At 33.0% G+C, this 13640-nt stretch overlaps 1 protein-coding gene across 8 annotated transcripts in view; it reads right to left on the reverse strand.

The window, feature by feature from the left end:
- Window positions 1–13640, reverse strand: part of MGAT4C (MGAT4 family member C) — a 1236972-nt gene that overhangs the window by 809944 nt on the left and 413388 nt on the right. For all 8 annotated transcript variants that reach the window (XM_056798595.1, XM_056798596.1, XM_056798593.1 and 5 more), the window contains one exon: window positions 6220–6376. The gene's annotated coding sequence lies outside the window, so the exon portion shown is untranslated. The remainder of the gene's footprint in view (window positions 1–6219; window positions 6377–13640) is intronic.

A 13640-nucleotide genomic window follows, 5' to 3' on the forward strand; every position in this document is an offset into this window, starting at 1 on the left:
ACCAGCAATCAGCACAGCATTTCCCTCAGTGACCACAGGCCCTACTTCTCACTTAACCCTTATATATAGCAATTGTGTATTCCTGAAGAGACCTGACTAAGAATATGTTTCTGCAGTTTTTATATATATGAATATGGTAGTGGGTAAGAGCCATTCCATACATTTAACTGTTAAATTGGAAAGATTAAAAAAATTAAATGGATGCTGAAAGAAATTGCAGAATCATGAAAACAGTGTCCTTTGCCTAGTCTCACCAAACTTACCATTTTTTACTCCCAATTATAGGCTATAAAGGGCGTTGAAATTTAACCTCTAGTTTGCTGTAGATAGAGTCTTTTGAGTGCCAGATCATGAGATTATATGTACCACTGATCTGAACTCCTTAAAATCTGCTCTTCTAAAGTTCAAATTTGTGTCATTATCTGCCTATATTTGTAGAAAATATGGATGTTTATGCTTATTACATAAGCCATTATAAATTTAATTTTCAAAAATTCTAAGAAGGAAATGTGGTTTGATATTAACAATCTTTGCTGGGGGTATGAGTGACTGGTTGAAAAAAATAGCAAGGAAGGGTAAATTATACAAATCAGTTCCCATGTGCCAGAATTCTCAGAGATAGCCTTGGCAGAGATGAAGACTATACTTCCATCATGAAAGAAAACTGCTAAAAACAACAAAGCAACAAATGCTCCATCCATACTTTTATACAAACATTTTAACCCACAATGGAAAATAGCTTGGAGCCAGGAAAGACACTATTGAGCTGTAAAATTCATAAATGCTATCTCATTTCAGCAAAGTTCCTACTCAAGAAACAAAATCGAATGTGCCAATTTGAACTCTACATTTAATTCACAGCAGATACCCATCGTGAGAATGTTTTCTCACCATATGCATTCCCATAATCGTCTCCTTGACAGAGTGGGTACAACTTTCTTTTAAATTCCAAATGAACTCTTGAAATGAGCACAATCTCCGTTACTTAACTTTAATGTTTCTACCCTTTGGTGAATAAAAAGCAATGGGAAAAGTGAATGTTGGAGAGAATCCCATAAATTATTATAAATTTACAATTTTCCATTGCCATCTATGAAATTTTTGGTCACAAAAGAAGAAAACTGATTTTGTTTTTGCTACTTCAGTGAAATACATAATTCTTTTAAAATGAAATATTTTTTTTAAAAATTAAACACAAATTATTTTCAAAATAACATTTTAATATGAGGAAATAATTTTTTGAATGAGGAACAATTATTAATTCAAGCAATCACATATACATATACACACACCCCAATATAAAATAAGACCTATTTTGAAATCTGATGACCATTTCAAAATCCAATTCAAAATGCTAATCCTTCATAAATAATTATGTTGATTGACTTTGTAAAAATGTATCTGCTTTTCAACTCAGTCATTGAGTCATAAACATTTATTAACTTTCTGCTTTGTTTCATTGTGCTAAGAACTAGGTATATGAAGAAAGGGAAAAAAATAAGCCTTAACTTTTAGGAGCTCACAGTCTAATTAGGGAGACAACTTTTAAATGTATAAATGAGCTAAATAGGAAATATGACCATTATCAATCTTCACTGCCTCTTTTATAATGTCATATATATGTACTTTTTAAAATCTAAATTATTTGATTTATTTATTCTAAGATGATGAAAATGACCAGAACTACAAAGTGCAAGAAAATGAGAGGAGAAATTGAAGGATATGAAAAATAGAGAATCATATGATAGTTTTAAAAGAAACTCCACAAATTTGGAAAGATGAGTGAAACTTATTTCTAACATAAAATATCTCCAATGTGGATGAAAATGTCAGAAAGTCCAATAAGGCTCTTTTCTTCTATGCCAAACTGATTTACAGCACCAATACAGATCCCATATATCCCAGAGAAGAATGTTAATTCCAGGCTGTGTAGGCAGTTGTAGCACTGAGATACAAGATTTCTTTGGTGATACATAATTTAAAAGATTATGTATATAATTTAAGAGATGTATATATGTATATGTGTGTGTACTTTATATTTCCTACTAGATTAGATGTTCTTTGAGAGCCATGATCATCATGTCTTATTTTGCTCAATTTAACAAATATTCACTTAACATATATTGTATCACACTGAAGATGCAACATCATATTCTGGAGAACATCCCAACCCAACACACATGCTCACACATACAAAATGTATCTAGAGTCAAATAAAAATCGAAATGCAACTCTGCCTCTAACACTTCATAGCCAGGTGACTATAGACCAGTTATTTTCCATCTCTAAACTTGTGACGTCCTCTATAAAATTGTAATAACTGTCAATACCATATTTAGAGGATTATTTTGAGACTTTAAATTAGATAATGTGTAAACAGTTTCTCAAACCTTAAAGTCCTAAAGAGTAGCTAGATGGAACCATAGTGGGTAGGACACAGGATTTAAAATCAGAAAGACTTTTGTTCAAATCCAGACTCAAACATTTACTACCTATATTATGTGGCCAAATCATCACCCTGTTTCCTTCAGTTTCTTTAACTCTAATATGTGAATAAAAATAATATTTACCTTCCAGGGTTGTTGTGAGATTCAAATGAGCTAATATTTGTAAAGTTCTTTGTACAATACATAGTAGGTACTTTTAAAATACATATTACCTTCACCTTCCTTTCCACTCATGTAAATTATAACTGTTAATATATCTACATCCCTAGTATGAGAACATCATACTAGGGAATGTGAGAAGGAAAGGCAGTAACTTCTATAGAAAATATTTGATCTGCCTCTTAGACCTCAATAATTAGTATAAAGAAAAATCTTTGTATGGAATGATCAGTATTTGAAATGTTGAGTTCTCCCTTGGCTTTCTCCCTGATAGGGGAGGGAAGGTATTAGGGATAGCTAGAATAAATGAGGGGAGGGGAAATGAAAAGATAAAATTGGTTATAAGACTAAACTTGGACTTCAACAATGAGAAATCACATCTCAGTGAACCTATGAACTAATTAAACTATTCCTTCCAGTGGTAGAGATTGTAATCCATCCACACTTTCTCATTCTGTGCAATTATTATGTGTGATCTACCCACATATCCTCCATAGAAGATCTACCTAACACAGTAATATTTTAAACATATTGATTATAAGTAAACCAGATCATTCATTTATCTAATTGCTATTATTCTAAAGAAGCCACATGTTTTGAGGTCTGTATCCTTAAATGTATCTTTAATAATGAAGCAACAAAGGAGCAGTACTATTTTGCTTAAACTTCCTCACATTAAATTCTCATCTATAATACCAATATAGAGAGGTTTTGAAATATTTAACTTTTTAGTCCTTAAATATTTCATAGAGTTATAGAACCTTAGGATTGAAAGAGATCCTTGAAGTCATTTAGTTCAAGTCTTACCTTTTGACCAAATTCACTCAACATTCTCAAAGCCCAATTTATTTTCCTAGTTTCATGTGGCTTTAAATACCAGCTAGTACAACCAGTACCTGGAAAAGAATTCCTTCTAAAACATATCAATCCAGAGGTTGTCCAAATTTTACTTAAAGGCCTCCAATGAGGGACATTCCCCTGAAACCCAAAGTAGCCAATTCTATATTGGGATTGCTCTACTTATTTGGCAACTAATTCTGCCCCTCTCCCACATCCACCAAAGTTTCTTAATAATGCAATTTGGAGGGAAGAATAACTCACCTAATCCTTCTTCCAAGGTTTAGCACAGTACCTGTCACATAGTAGGTGACTGATGAATTTTATTGATTGATTGAACATGTCAGAACTTCAGCCACTTAAAGGTAGATAACAATTTTCTTCTAAATCTATGCTTTTCCTGACTACATTTCCCAGGGTTTTGTTTTTTTTTTTCAGTTCATTTTCATATGGCCTGATCATGACATGTATTCTCTAGTTTCTCAATGTTCTTCTTAAAATATGGGGTCCAAAACTGGATTTAATTTTATATGATTGAATTAAGAGAGGTCACAATGGGAGTTTACCTCATTTATTTTGTTAACTATACTTTTTTGATGCATTTATATTTGCAATTGTTTATTTTAGCCGCCACTGTTAATACCTATTGAACTTGTAGTTGACTGAAACCTTCAGATTATTTATAGATAACCTTCCCAGGTACCATTTTTAGTTTTTATTTGTGAGATTTTTTCCCACCTCAGATGTGATATTTTACATTAATCTTCATTAAGTTTCATTTTAGTAGATTAATTTATCTGAATTTCTGCAATTTAAAAAATCATATTTGCTTCACTAAGTTTTTATGAAAAAAGTTTTCCTAATATTAGTGGATTTAATCAACATTGAAACGTGGTCAGCTTGTGTAATAGATGTTAATCTGAAAAGATGCTTAGTAAATTCATGCATTGCATTTACTTCCTCCTGCAGAACATTAATCCTTATCATCCATCATAGTACATGACCAAATTACTCAAATTCTCTTTTACACAGAGCAAAAATAAATAGGAAAAGGGGAAAAAACTTCTTCCAAGATATGAAAAAAAATAACCACTAGACAATATAATGCATCTTTCTTGTTTTACTCTAATATATATTACTCTAAAAAACTGAAAATTTAGATAGAAAAAATAACTAAAAATAGCAACAAAACAGAGGTGAAACATTTATTTCTACCCTCCACCCACAATTTATTTTGAGGTACTATTATTCATTTTAACAGCCCATTAAATTATCCTCAAAAATGTATTTTCCATATTTGGCATTCTCTTTCTTGAGGCTACTATCCCTATTCCTACTAGTCTTAGTCTTGGTCAGGTTTCTTAAGGAAAGCTCAATTCAAAATTCTAAGGGGAATCCTGAAAATTGGTGAAGTTTTCTTTTATTGTTCCTTACAAACACTAACTTGTGAACTTTTCTCATTGATTTTTAGACTTCAGAAAATATATTTCTGAGCGTACATAGAAAGGAATTTTTTGAAAAATAATTACCCTTCCTTCAAACCTAAGGGATATGCTACCATTCCAAAAGCAACATCTCCAGAGTGAGTGGGATCTATTTATGCATTAAAATGGCATTGAGGCACATGTGTAAAGGCCATGTGTGGCAAGGGAATAGTATAGCAACTTGTTACAGGAAGATTTTTCCCCCTTTGTAGATTCTTCACAAAGTTGCCCTTAGCTATACCCATTTACTGGGCTCCAATGATCACTGCTCCAGCTTCTGTTTAATATTACTAAATATATCTGGTCTATCTCCTGTGTATCTTTCATGTCTTACTGCATATTCTTCCATCAGCCACTGTTCCTTGAGGTCGGATGCCTTGGACTCTATTGGGCACTTATATTCTGTCATTTCAAAGTTTGTAAGATCATAACCTAACCAACTCTATCTGTAGGTATTTGGTTACCTTTTCATTGGAGACCTTCTGTTTGTCTCTGACATGTCTCTCTCAACTCCTAGGTCTATCTTATTACTTCTGTCTCTTTGGAAATAATATAGAAAGGAGGAGGAGATAGATTAAAGATGTATTCATAACCAGGTTTACTTTTGATTCATTCATTCCATTGGATTTTCTGTTTCTTTTTTGATGAACTATGTGTGTGTGTGTGTGTGTGTGTGTGTGTGTGTGTGTGTGTGTGTGTGTGTGGTATTCAATGTGAAAATAGAGGGTTTTAAATTATGCTATATTCTTCCTCCAAATGTATCATTTTCCTTGGTTTAGAGCTTGCCATGCATCTCTGAATATTTCTATAGCTGAGATCATCTGGATTCCTCTAGAAAAGAGTAGCTGAATTTCTTTCTACTTAAGACTGCCTCAGTTCAGTCTTAAGTCCCTAAATGCCCAGTAAATCAATTGCATGCATTTACATCACCCTAGAGGTAACTTTTGAGATACATGTGACTTTTATATGGCAGTAAAGACTCATTCCATAATCATGGGAAGTAAAACACCAAAGAAATTAGTCTCCCTGCATCATTCTCAAAAAACGTTCTGTCTTTAACAGCTCGCCTCTAGACAGCTCCAATTTAAATAAAACTCTTTAATTTTTCTGGCTGAGTAATTCAGACAAGTCAGCTAAATGCTGTTTATATAAGCATTAGTGCCAAGGTATCATGGATACATTTAAAATTATCACCTTTGTGGTTTAGCAAAGAAATATAAATGATGACTATTAAACCTGATTTATCAACAGGTGAAAACAGGGAGGGGAAAAAACTGTGAATGTTTACTTACAATGTGACGCATGCCAACAACTTAGGTCTCACAGGATGCCCATGGAATAATGGCCAGCTGCAATCCGTAATAGGCTTAGAGAGTTCCAACCCAAGTTTTTGCCCCGAATTCTTTTATTTTATATGCCACTCCAACAATCTCCTTTCCAGCTTCTCACCTGGAAAGAAAGCAAGATCATTGGATTTTCATAAAGACTGGTTCTATCTCATTTATAGTCAACAATTTAGATAAAGAAATATAATGATAAGTCTATATGGGGTTTAAGATTTTTCAAAAGGTTGCTTTATATACATTATCTAATTTGATTTTCATTATAATCTTATAAAATTAAGACTATTATAATTATTCCTGTTTTATGATGAGGGAAAAGAGGTTAAGAGAAATCAAGTGATTTTCCTACATCCAGTCATGAGGCAGAATTCAATTCCAAATCTAACTTATTCTTTGGCTTAAGATGTTTCTATTTGCTCTCTGTTTGGTCATTAATAGGGTGAGAGTATTAATTGTGAGAATTTATTATGATATCAATTTCAATCAAAAAAAGCTATAAGATCATAGATCTAGAGTTGGAAGGGACATCAGAGTCCCAAATGATGAGTAATGTTTGCATTATAATCAAATAAACACTTATTTAGCATCTACTATGCATCTAGCACTGAACTAAACCCTAGTGATGTAAAAAAAATAAAAGGGAAAATCATAGCACCTGCCCTCAAAGAGCTTACATTATAATGGGGGTGGGGTGGAGTATAAATAGATATATGGATTGCCCATTTAAAGTTGGTTGAAGGAAGCCTTAAAGGGGTGGGCATTAGCAGCTAGGTGGTGTAAGGAAGATAGGAATGGGCTGAAATAGAAACTGATGTTTGAGATTAGTTTTAAAGGAAGACAGATATTCTAAAAGGACAATATAGCACTGACAGTATGGGGAGAGTCATTACAAAACTACAGAAAGGCATAGATGATGAAGGGTTATTTGTGATAAAAGTCAAGTGAATCACTATGGCTAGGGCACAGAATGTGTGTGAGGGGAATAAAGTATAATGTTGATGGGCTAATGAGGAATTAAAAGATATGTACCAAGAATTTTTCAAAAAGGCCTATATATAAAATGTTAAAAATTACTATTAGTAAAGGCTCATAGTCACCAAAGTGATAATGATGATAAAAAGAAATGCCAAATGTCAGAGCAGGTGTGTCAAACTTAGACTAAATTCCTGATAGTAATTTGGAATATTTCAAGATAAGTTATGAAAGCACTTGTTTTGATTAACTCTCTATTATCAATATTGGTTATGGAACTCCAGATGGTTAAAATAATATATCAGAAAGCACCCATATATTCCCCCAAAAAATGTCATAACGTTACTTTGTGGTAGCAAAAACCTGGGAAAAAATATTGGCTGCCTATTGATTGAGAAATTGATGAAAAAAGCAGGCTATGTAAATATAATGCACCATTTTTAGAATAAGAATTGATGAAAATGAGGAATTCACAGAAACTTAAGAAAAATCATATGCATTGATGAAGAGTGAAAAAAGAAGATGCAAGACCCAGTATCGAAAGAAATAGGTTAAATCTTAAGACTTTAAGTAGAAAAAAAAATCTGAAATGTATTTTTAGGAGTACTTTCCTCACCGAGAATCCCTTAAACCCTGAGACTAATTAATTCAAAGTTCGGCCACCATCACTTGCAAAATTAAAACAATAAAAATATGCAGAGACAGCATGGTGTAAATGCCTGGTGCACTTGTACTTGGAGTCAGGAAGATGTATAAATGGAGATTTGAACCTTTGGACTTCATCCCCCAGAAGTCCCTTAGTATTTCCCAAAATTCCTTTTAATCTCTTTACTATGTTACAAGGTCATGTTTATATAAATTCTGAGGCTTCACCTCCCTCTTTTTTTTTTCTCGAGACCAGGCTGGGTTCAGGTAGTTCTTTTACTTTAGTTATTATTAATAAAATTTGATAAAATATAAGACTTGGTTATTGAATAATTTCAAAAACCACAAAGACTTAGGTTCGAATCCTACCTAAGACATTTATAAACTGTATAATCCTGGGGAATTCACCTAACTTCTCAGTACCTCAACTTCCTCATTGGTCAAGGGAGGGGTTGGACTCAATGACTTCCAAAATCCATTTCAGATCTAAATTCATGATCTTGATTCAGATTGACACAATGAAAAGTAATTCCAGAAGATTTGTGATGAAACAGATTTTCCTTCTCTCCTTGAGAAATCAGATATGTTAGAGTCTGGCTTGTTTTGCTTAGCTACTTTGTTTTGGTTACAATAGATGATTATGAACAGTTGGGGTATAAAAAGTATTAATAATGTGAAAATGAACAAAATGTATCACTAACATATTTTAAAATATAATGTTAATAATATGAATATATAATTAGAGGTGGGAGGAACTTCAGAAGATATTGAGTTCATTTAGGCCCAAGTTATTAAAAGACTTGCCAGAAAAACAAAGATAAGTAAGCTTCAGAAGGAACGTTTGAATGCAGATCTTCTAGGCTTAGAACCAATGTGTTTTTCACCATAACATAGACCATATGTGTTAACAATTATTGTCCTGAGTTGTAACATATTTCTCCTTCAAAATATGACTGAATTAATACCCTTAGGAATTATGTCTTTTTGTCATGTTAAACCCAATAACCCACATTTATATAATGCTAAATAGTGGCTTAAAGAATTTTGCTTCCAACAACCTAAATGGATAAGGAAAAGCAGGTTTTATAATCCTTATTTTAGATAAAAGATATTTGGACATATCTGGTGAATTTTCTGTTTCTCATAACTGTCCAAGCTGAGACTCACATACTTGTCTCTTAATTCTAAGCTCAGGGCTTTCCAACTTTATGAAGCTTTCTTCCTTCTGGAGAAAATGAATCTCATTTTCAGGAAGAAAAATCTATAGTTTCAAAAAAGTCAACAAAACCGTCCACTCAGAAAATTAGCAAGGAGTGTATTTATATGCTCATAGAGCTTGGTTTAAAAATAAACACTGATTATAGGGGGAAAATACTCCTTTAGTTAATTGGCTCCATGTAATTGAGGTCACCATTCAACCATTTATAAGATGTTCATCGCTAAATGCTTTTCAATTTTTTATGAACCATGTAATCATTCTGAGTATTTTTGTAAGCATTCCAGTTAACATTTTAAAATATACCGACCATATGAATCTTTCTTAAAATGCTATTTATGACATTTATACATAGAAATAGTAAATCTATATGTTAATGAAGAGATTGGTACCTTTCCTTAAAAATGAAAGACTCAAATTATATCTTAATCTTCCCACATTAAAATTTAAAGTGATAGAGTAATAAGTAAAATGTGAATAACAGAGTATATGTCAGATTTTCTATTCTTCAATTCTTCCTTCTTTCCTTCCTTCCTCCCTTCCTGCCTCCTTTCCTTTCTTTCTTCCATCCTGCTGGTCCTCTCCTTCTTTTGCCCTTCATTTTCCTTCCTTTGTCATCTCCTTCCTTTTCCCTTTTTTCTTCCCTTCTATTTATTCTTTCTTTATGATAACAAATGTGCACAAATATTGAATGGTTTAAAAAGCTATGTTCTTAATTACTTTTATTCTGCATTCTAAGTGCACACTTCTTCAAAATTGCTTTTAAATTACTTCCATCCTGAATTATTTATGTGCCATTAACAAATCCAGGTCATTATATATATATATATATATATATATATATATATATATATATATATATATAATAAAACTAGTACTCTTTTCAGAATACTGTAGTGGGTATTATAGAGTATATAAAATTTGGATGAGACAGGTTATTTACCCCCAGGGAATTTATAATCTAACAATGTTTAAAAAACTCATGAAAGTAGCATATTATATTAAAAAGAGTTCTTGGTTTGGTTTTCAGAAGATTTGGGTTCAACCTAGATTGTTTGGTTTTTATCTGTGGGATATTGGACAACTTACATTTGCAAAATGAGGGAGTTAAAGTAGGTGACCTCTTAAGTATCTTATGGATTTAATTCTATCATCTTATAATATTTGTCTTACTAAATTCATTGGATCACTATCTTTAGTATGCTCTTCCACTGAGTAGTCTGTATACTGTTGTATAATCACAGAGCCTCAATGTGTGAAGGACTCTCAGCGTCCTTCCAGTTCGAGCCATATCTTCTCAAAAACTCTTTCTACAACAGTCCTGAAGAGTGATCTTTCAGCTTTTGCTTAATGAAGCAACTAACTTATCACATTTTGGTACAGCTTTAGTTGTTAAGAAGCTTGCTGTTGATGTTATGTTTGTTTGCTTCCTTACAGGAGCCTGAATTTCACTTTTTTGCACATTCTACTTATTGATCCTACTATATCTAGGGCCAAGGAGATTAAGTTAAATCCCTCTTCTACTTGAGACAACTCTTCAAATGTTTTAAGAAAGTTGTCAATGTCACCCTTATGTCTTTTCTTCTACACCTTTAACTCCCCAATTCTTCCAATAATCCCATTGTGGCATAAATTCAATTCCCTTATCTTGGCTGCTCTTGAAATGATCAATGTCCTATATAAAATACAGTGTCTAGAAACAGTACAGGCTCCTTTTGATGCAGTCTATCAATACTGTTCAAGTTTTAAAAATAATACTACAGAAATAAAGTGTTTAAAATTTGCCATTTTGTCTTTTTTTCTTTTCTTTTTATTGTTACTCTTACCATAAACAAATTTTACACATGCACTACATCAGCTTCCCATTGATACCTTGATCTCTTTCTTCTATCTGATGGGTACCAGCAGTCATAAGGTTGGCAGAAAGACTGTGTGAAAAACTCCTAGAAATCGAGCCATCCACAGTCTTGGTGCCATGCTATAAAGTGAAGTTTCCAAGGAAGTTCATTACATCTATAACTTTATCAGTACAGGGAACTCCCAGACTAAGACAACCCCTTTACCAAGGCAGATTGGCACCTTTTCCACACCTCATAGGCCCAGAGAATTGTTTGGAACACTGAGAACTCAATTCCTTTCTCAGGATCAACAAATCAACATGGGCCAGAGACTAGACTTTGATCCCAAATTCTTCCTGACTTTGAGGTCAGCTCCCTCTCTGTTACTCTATACATAGAATAGATTTCCCTACCTGGAGTTCTCTATCTTAGAGGAGATCATAGGAATTACACTCTGTTCCTTAACTTCTTTGTGTTGATGTAGACGCAGCCCTTTACATACCCCAGCTATATTTTCAATTGTCTTCAAACTGAGAACTCCTTTGTGACAAGTCACTACCTCCTAGCTAATACCTGAGCATAGGATGTATTCTCTTGTCTGTGTGTCAAACTGGTGGATCCTGACTCTTTTCACTGACAAAATAGTGAAAAATAATGCATGCAAAAATAAACCCACAAGGTTGTTGGAGAGAAGGCAATCATGGCATACTTTCATCTAGTAATTTAAGGAATATAAAACTCTTTCCTCATTAAATTTCAATGACTAAGCATGACTGAAAGAAGAGATATAAGAAAGTGAATCCTCCCACTTCTTTGCAGAGGTAGAGGGCTATGGGTACAGAACACAGAAGTATATATGATCAGGATTGTTTTCTATATTCTGCCTACATTTACTGAAGAAGCTTTGCTATATATAAATATGTTGTTGTTATAAGTGATCATTCTGGGAAGGCAAAGGGAATCTACAGGAAAATGAAGGTGATATAAAAATAAAATTGTTGTTGAGTAGTTTCTGTTGTGTTCAGTGCTTTATGACTCAATTTTTTGTTGGACAAAGACACTAGGGAGGTTTGCTATTTCCTTCTCTGGATCATCTTTACAGATGATGAATTGAGAGACAGAGTTAAGTGACTCATCCAAGGTCACATAGCTAGCTATCTGAGGCTAGTCTGAGACTAGATTCAAACTCATGAAGATTATTATTTTTGTTTGCAAGCTCAGTACTCAATCCACTGCATCATCAAGCTATCCCCAAAACATATATTTTAAAATTAAGAACTTTCCCAGAATAACTCTATGGAGTTAGCAAATATTAGAACAGCAATTTGAATCATTTCCTTTTGAGGTTATAATTGCATGGACATATATTAGGTTCTCATGGGAATCATCCAAATAATGGATGTAAATTCATATCTTTTAATTTAAGGGCCAGAGATTTTTTTCCATTATCACTCATTATAACCAATAAGCATAAAGTATTTATATAAATTACATTTATTTGAATGGTCAACAAGGTGACACAGGAAAAAACATTGGTACTAGAATCTGAAGCTCTAGATATTAAAGGCTGGCTTTTCCTCTTACCTCTTGTGTTATCTTGGGCAAATGTTTCCATGTCCCTGGAGGTGCGTAAAATTGGTATGTTATAACATCTGCCTCCCTCACAGTATTATTGTGAAGATTCAATTTAATCTAGTGATATTGGCCTTCTGGCTGTTCTATGAATAACACTCCACTTCTCAGCTCCAGGTATTTTGAGGGCTCTCTGTCATGCCTAAAATGCTTTCTTTCCTCAACACCCCTTACTGACTCTCCTGGCTTATTTAACTCTCAACTCAAATCCTATCTTTTACATGAAAAGGTTTTAAAAACACCTCATGATTCTATGAAATGAAAGTATCATTATGTCATTTTTCTTCATGATATAGTTTATATCAATCTTTGCCTACTGAATTATAGCATCATTCTAATATCTTAGAAACATCAGCTTTGTCATGAATCATTCTCTTCTCACACTGAGCTGGAACTAATTGCTCTTGTCTTTGAAATTATCAGCCACTTGATCAGTATTTATTAAGCACTTACTATTTATCAAGGAATGTTCTAAGTACTGAGAATGGGAATACAAAATGGAGGCAAAAGAAAGTTCCTGACCTTTAGGAGTTTACAATCTAATGAGGAAGAAACTATTTAATATTTTTCCCTCTTTCCCTTTCTTTTTGTGCATGTGTTAGAGAGAAGAAAATAATATATTTAATATATATTAAAAATATAGTAGTAGTAGTAGTAGTAGTAGTAGTAGTAGTAGTAGTCTCTCGGTAACCGAGGATGACGATTGTCTTTCTGTGTTTTTGTTTTTATATGTATAAAAATATACATATATTTAAAATGTACATATTCACACAAAGCAAGCTATACATAGGAAAATAGGAAATCACTGACAGTAGGAAGGAATTAGAATTGAAAATGGTATATAGAATACAGAAGGCTTCCTATAAAAGATACTTTGAAGTTGGGATGAAAAGGAGTCAGGAAAGTCAGTAGATAGATTTGAGGAAGAGAACATTTTACGAATGGAAGACAGAGAAAATATCTAGAATGTCTTGTTCAAAGAACAGTCAAGAGACCAGTGTTACTAGCTCAGACTACATTGTGGGGAATAAAGGACTTTGAATGTCAAATAGCATTTTATATTTGAT

This window comes from Monodelphis domestica, chromosome 5, assembly GCF_027887165.1.
Source record: "Monodelphis domestica isolate mMonDom1 chromosome 5, mMonDom1.pri, whole genome shotgun sequence".
NCBI classification, from domain to species: Eukaryota; Metazoa; Chordata; class Mammalia; order Didelphimorphia; family Didelphidae; genus Monodelphis; species Monodelphis domestica.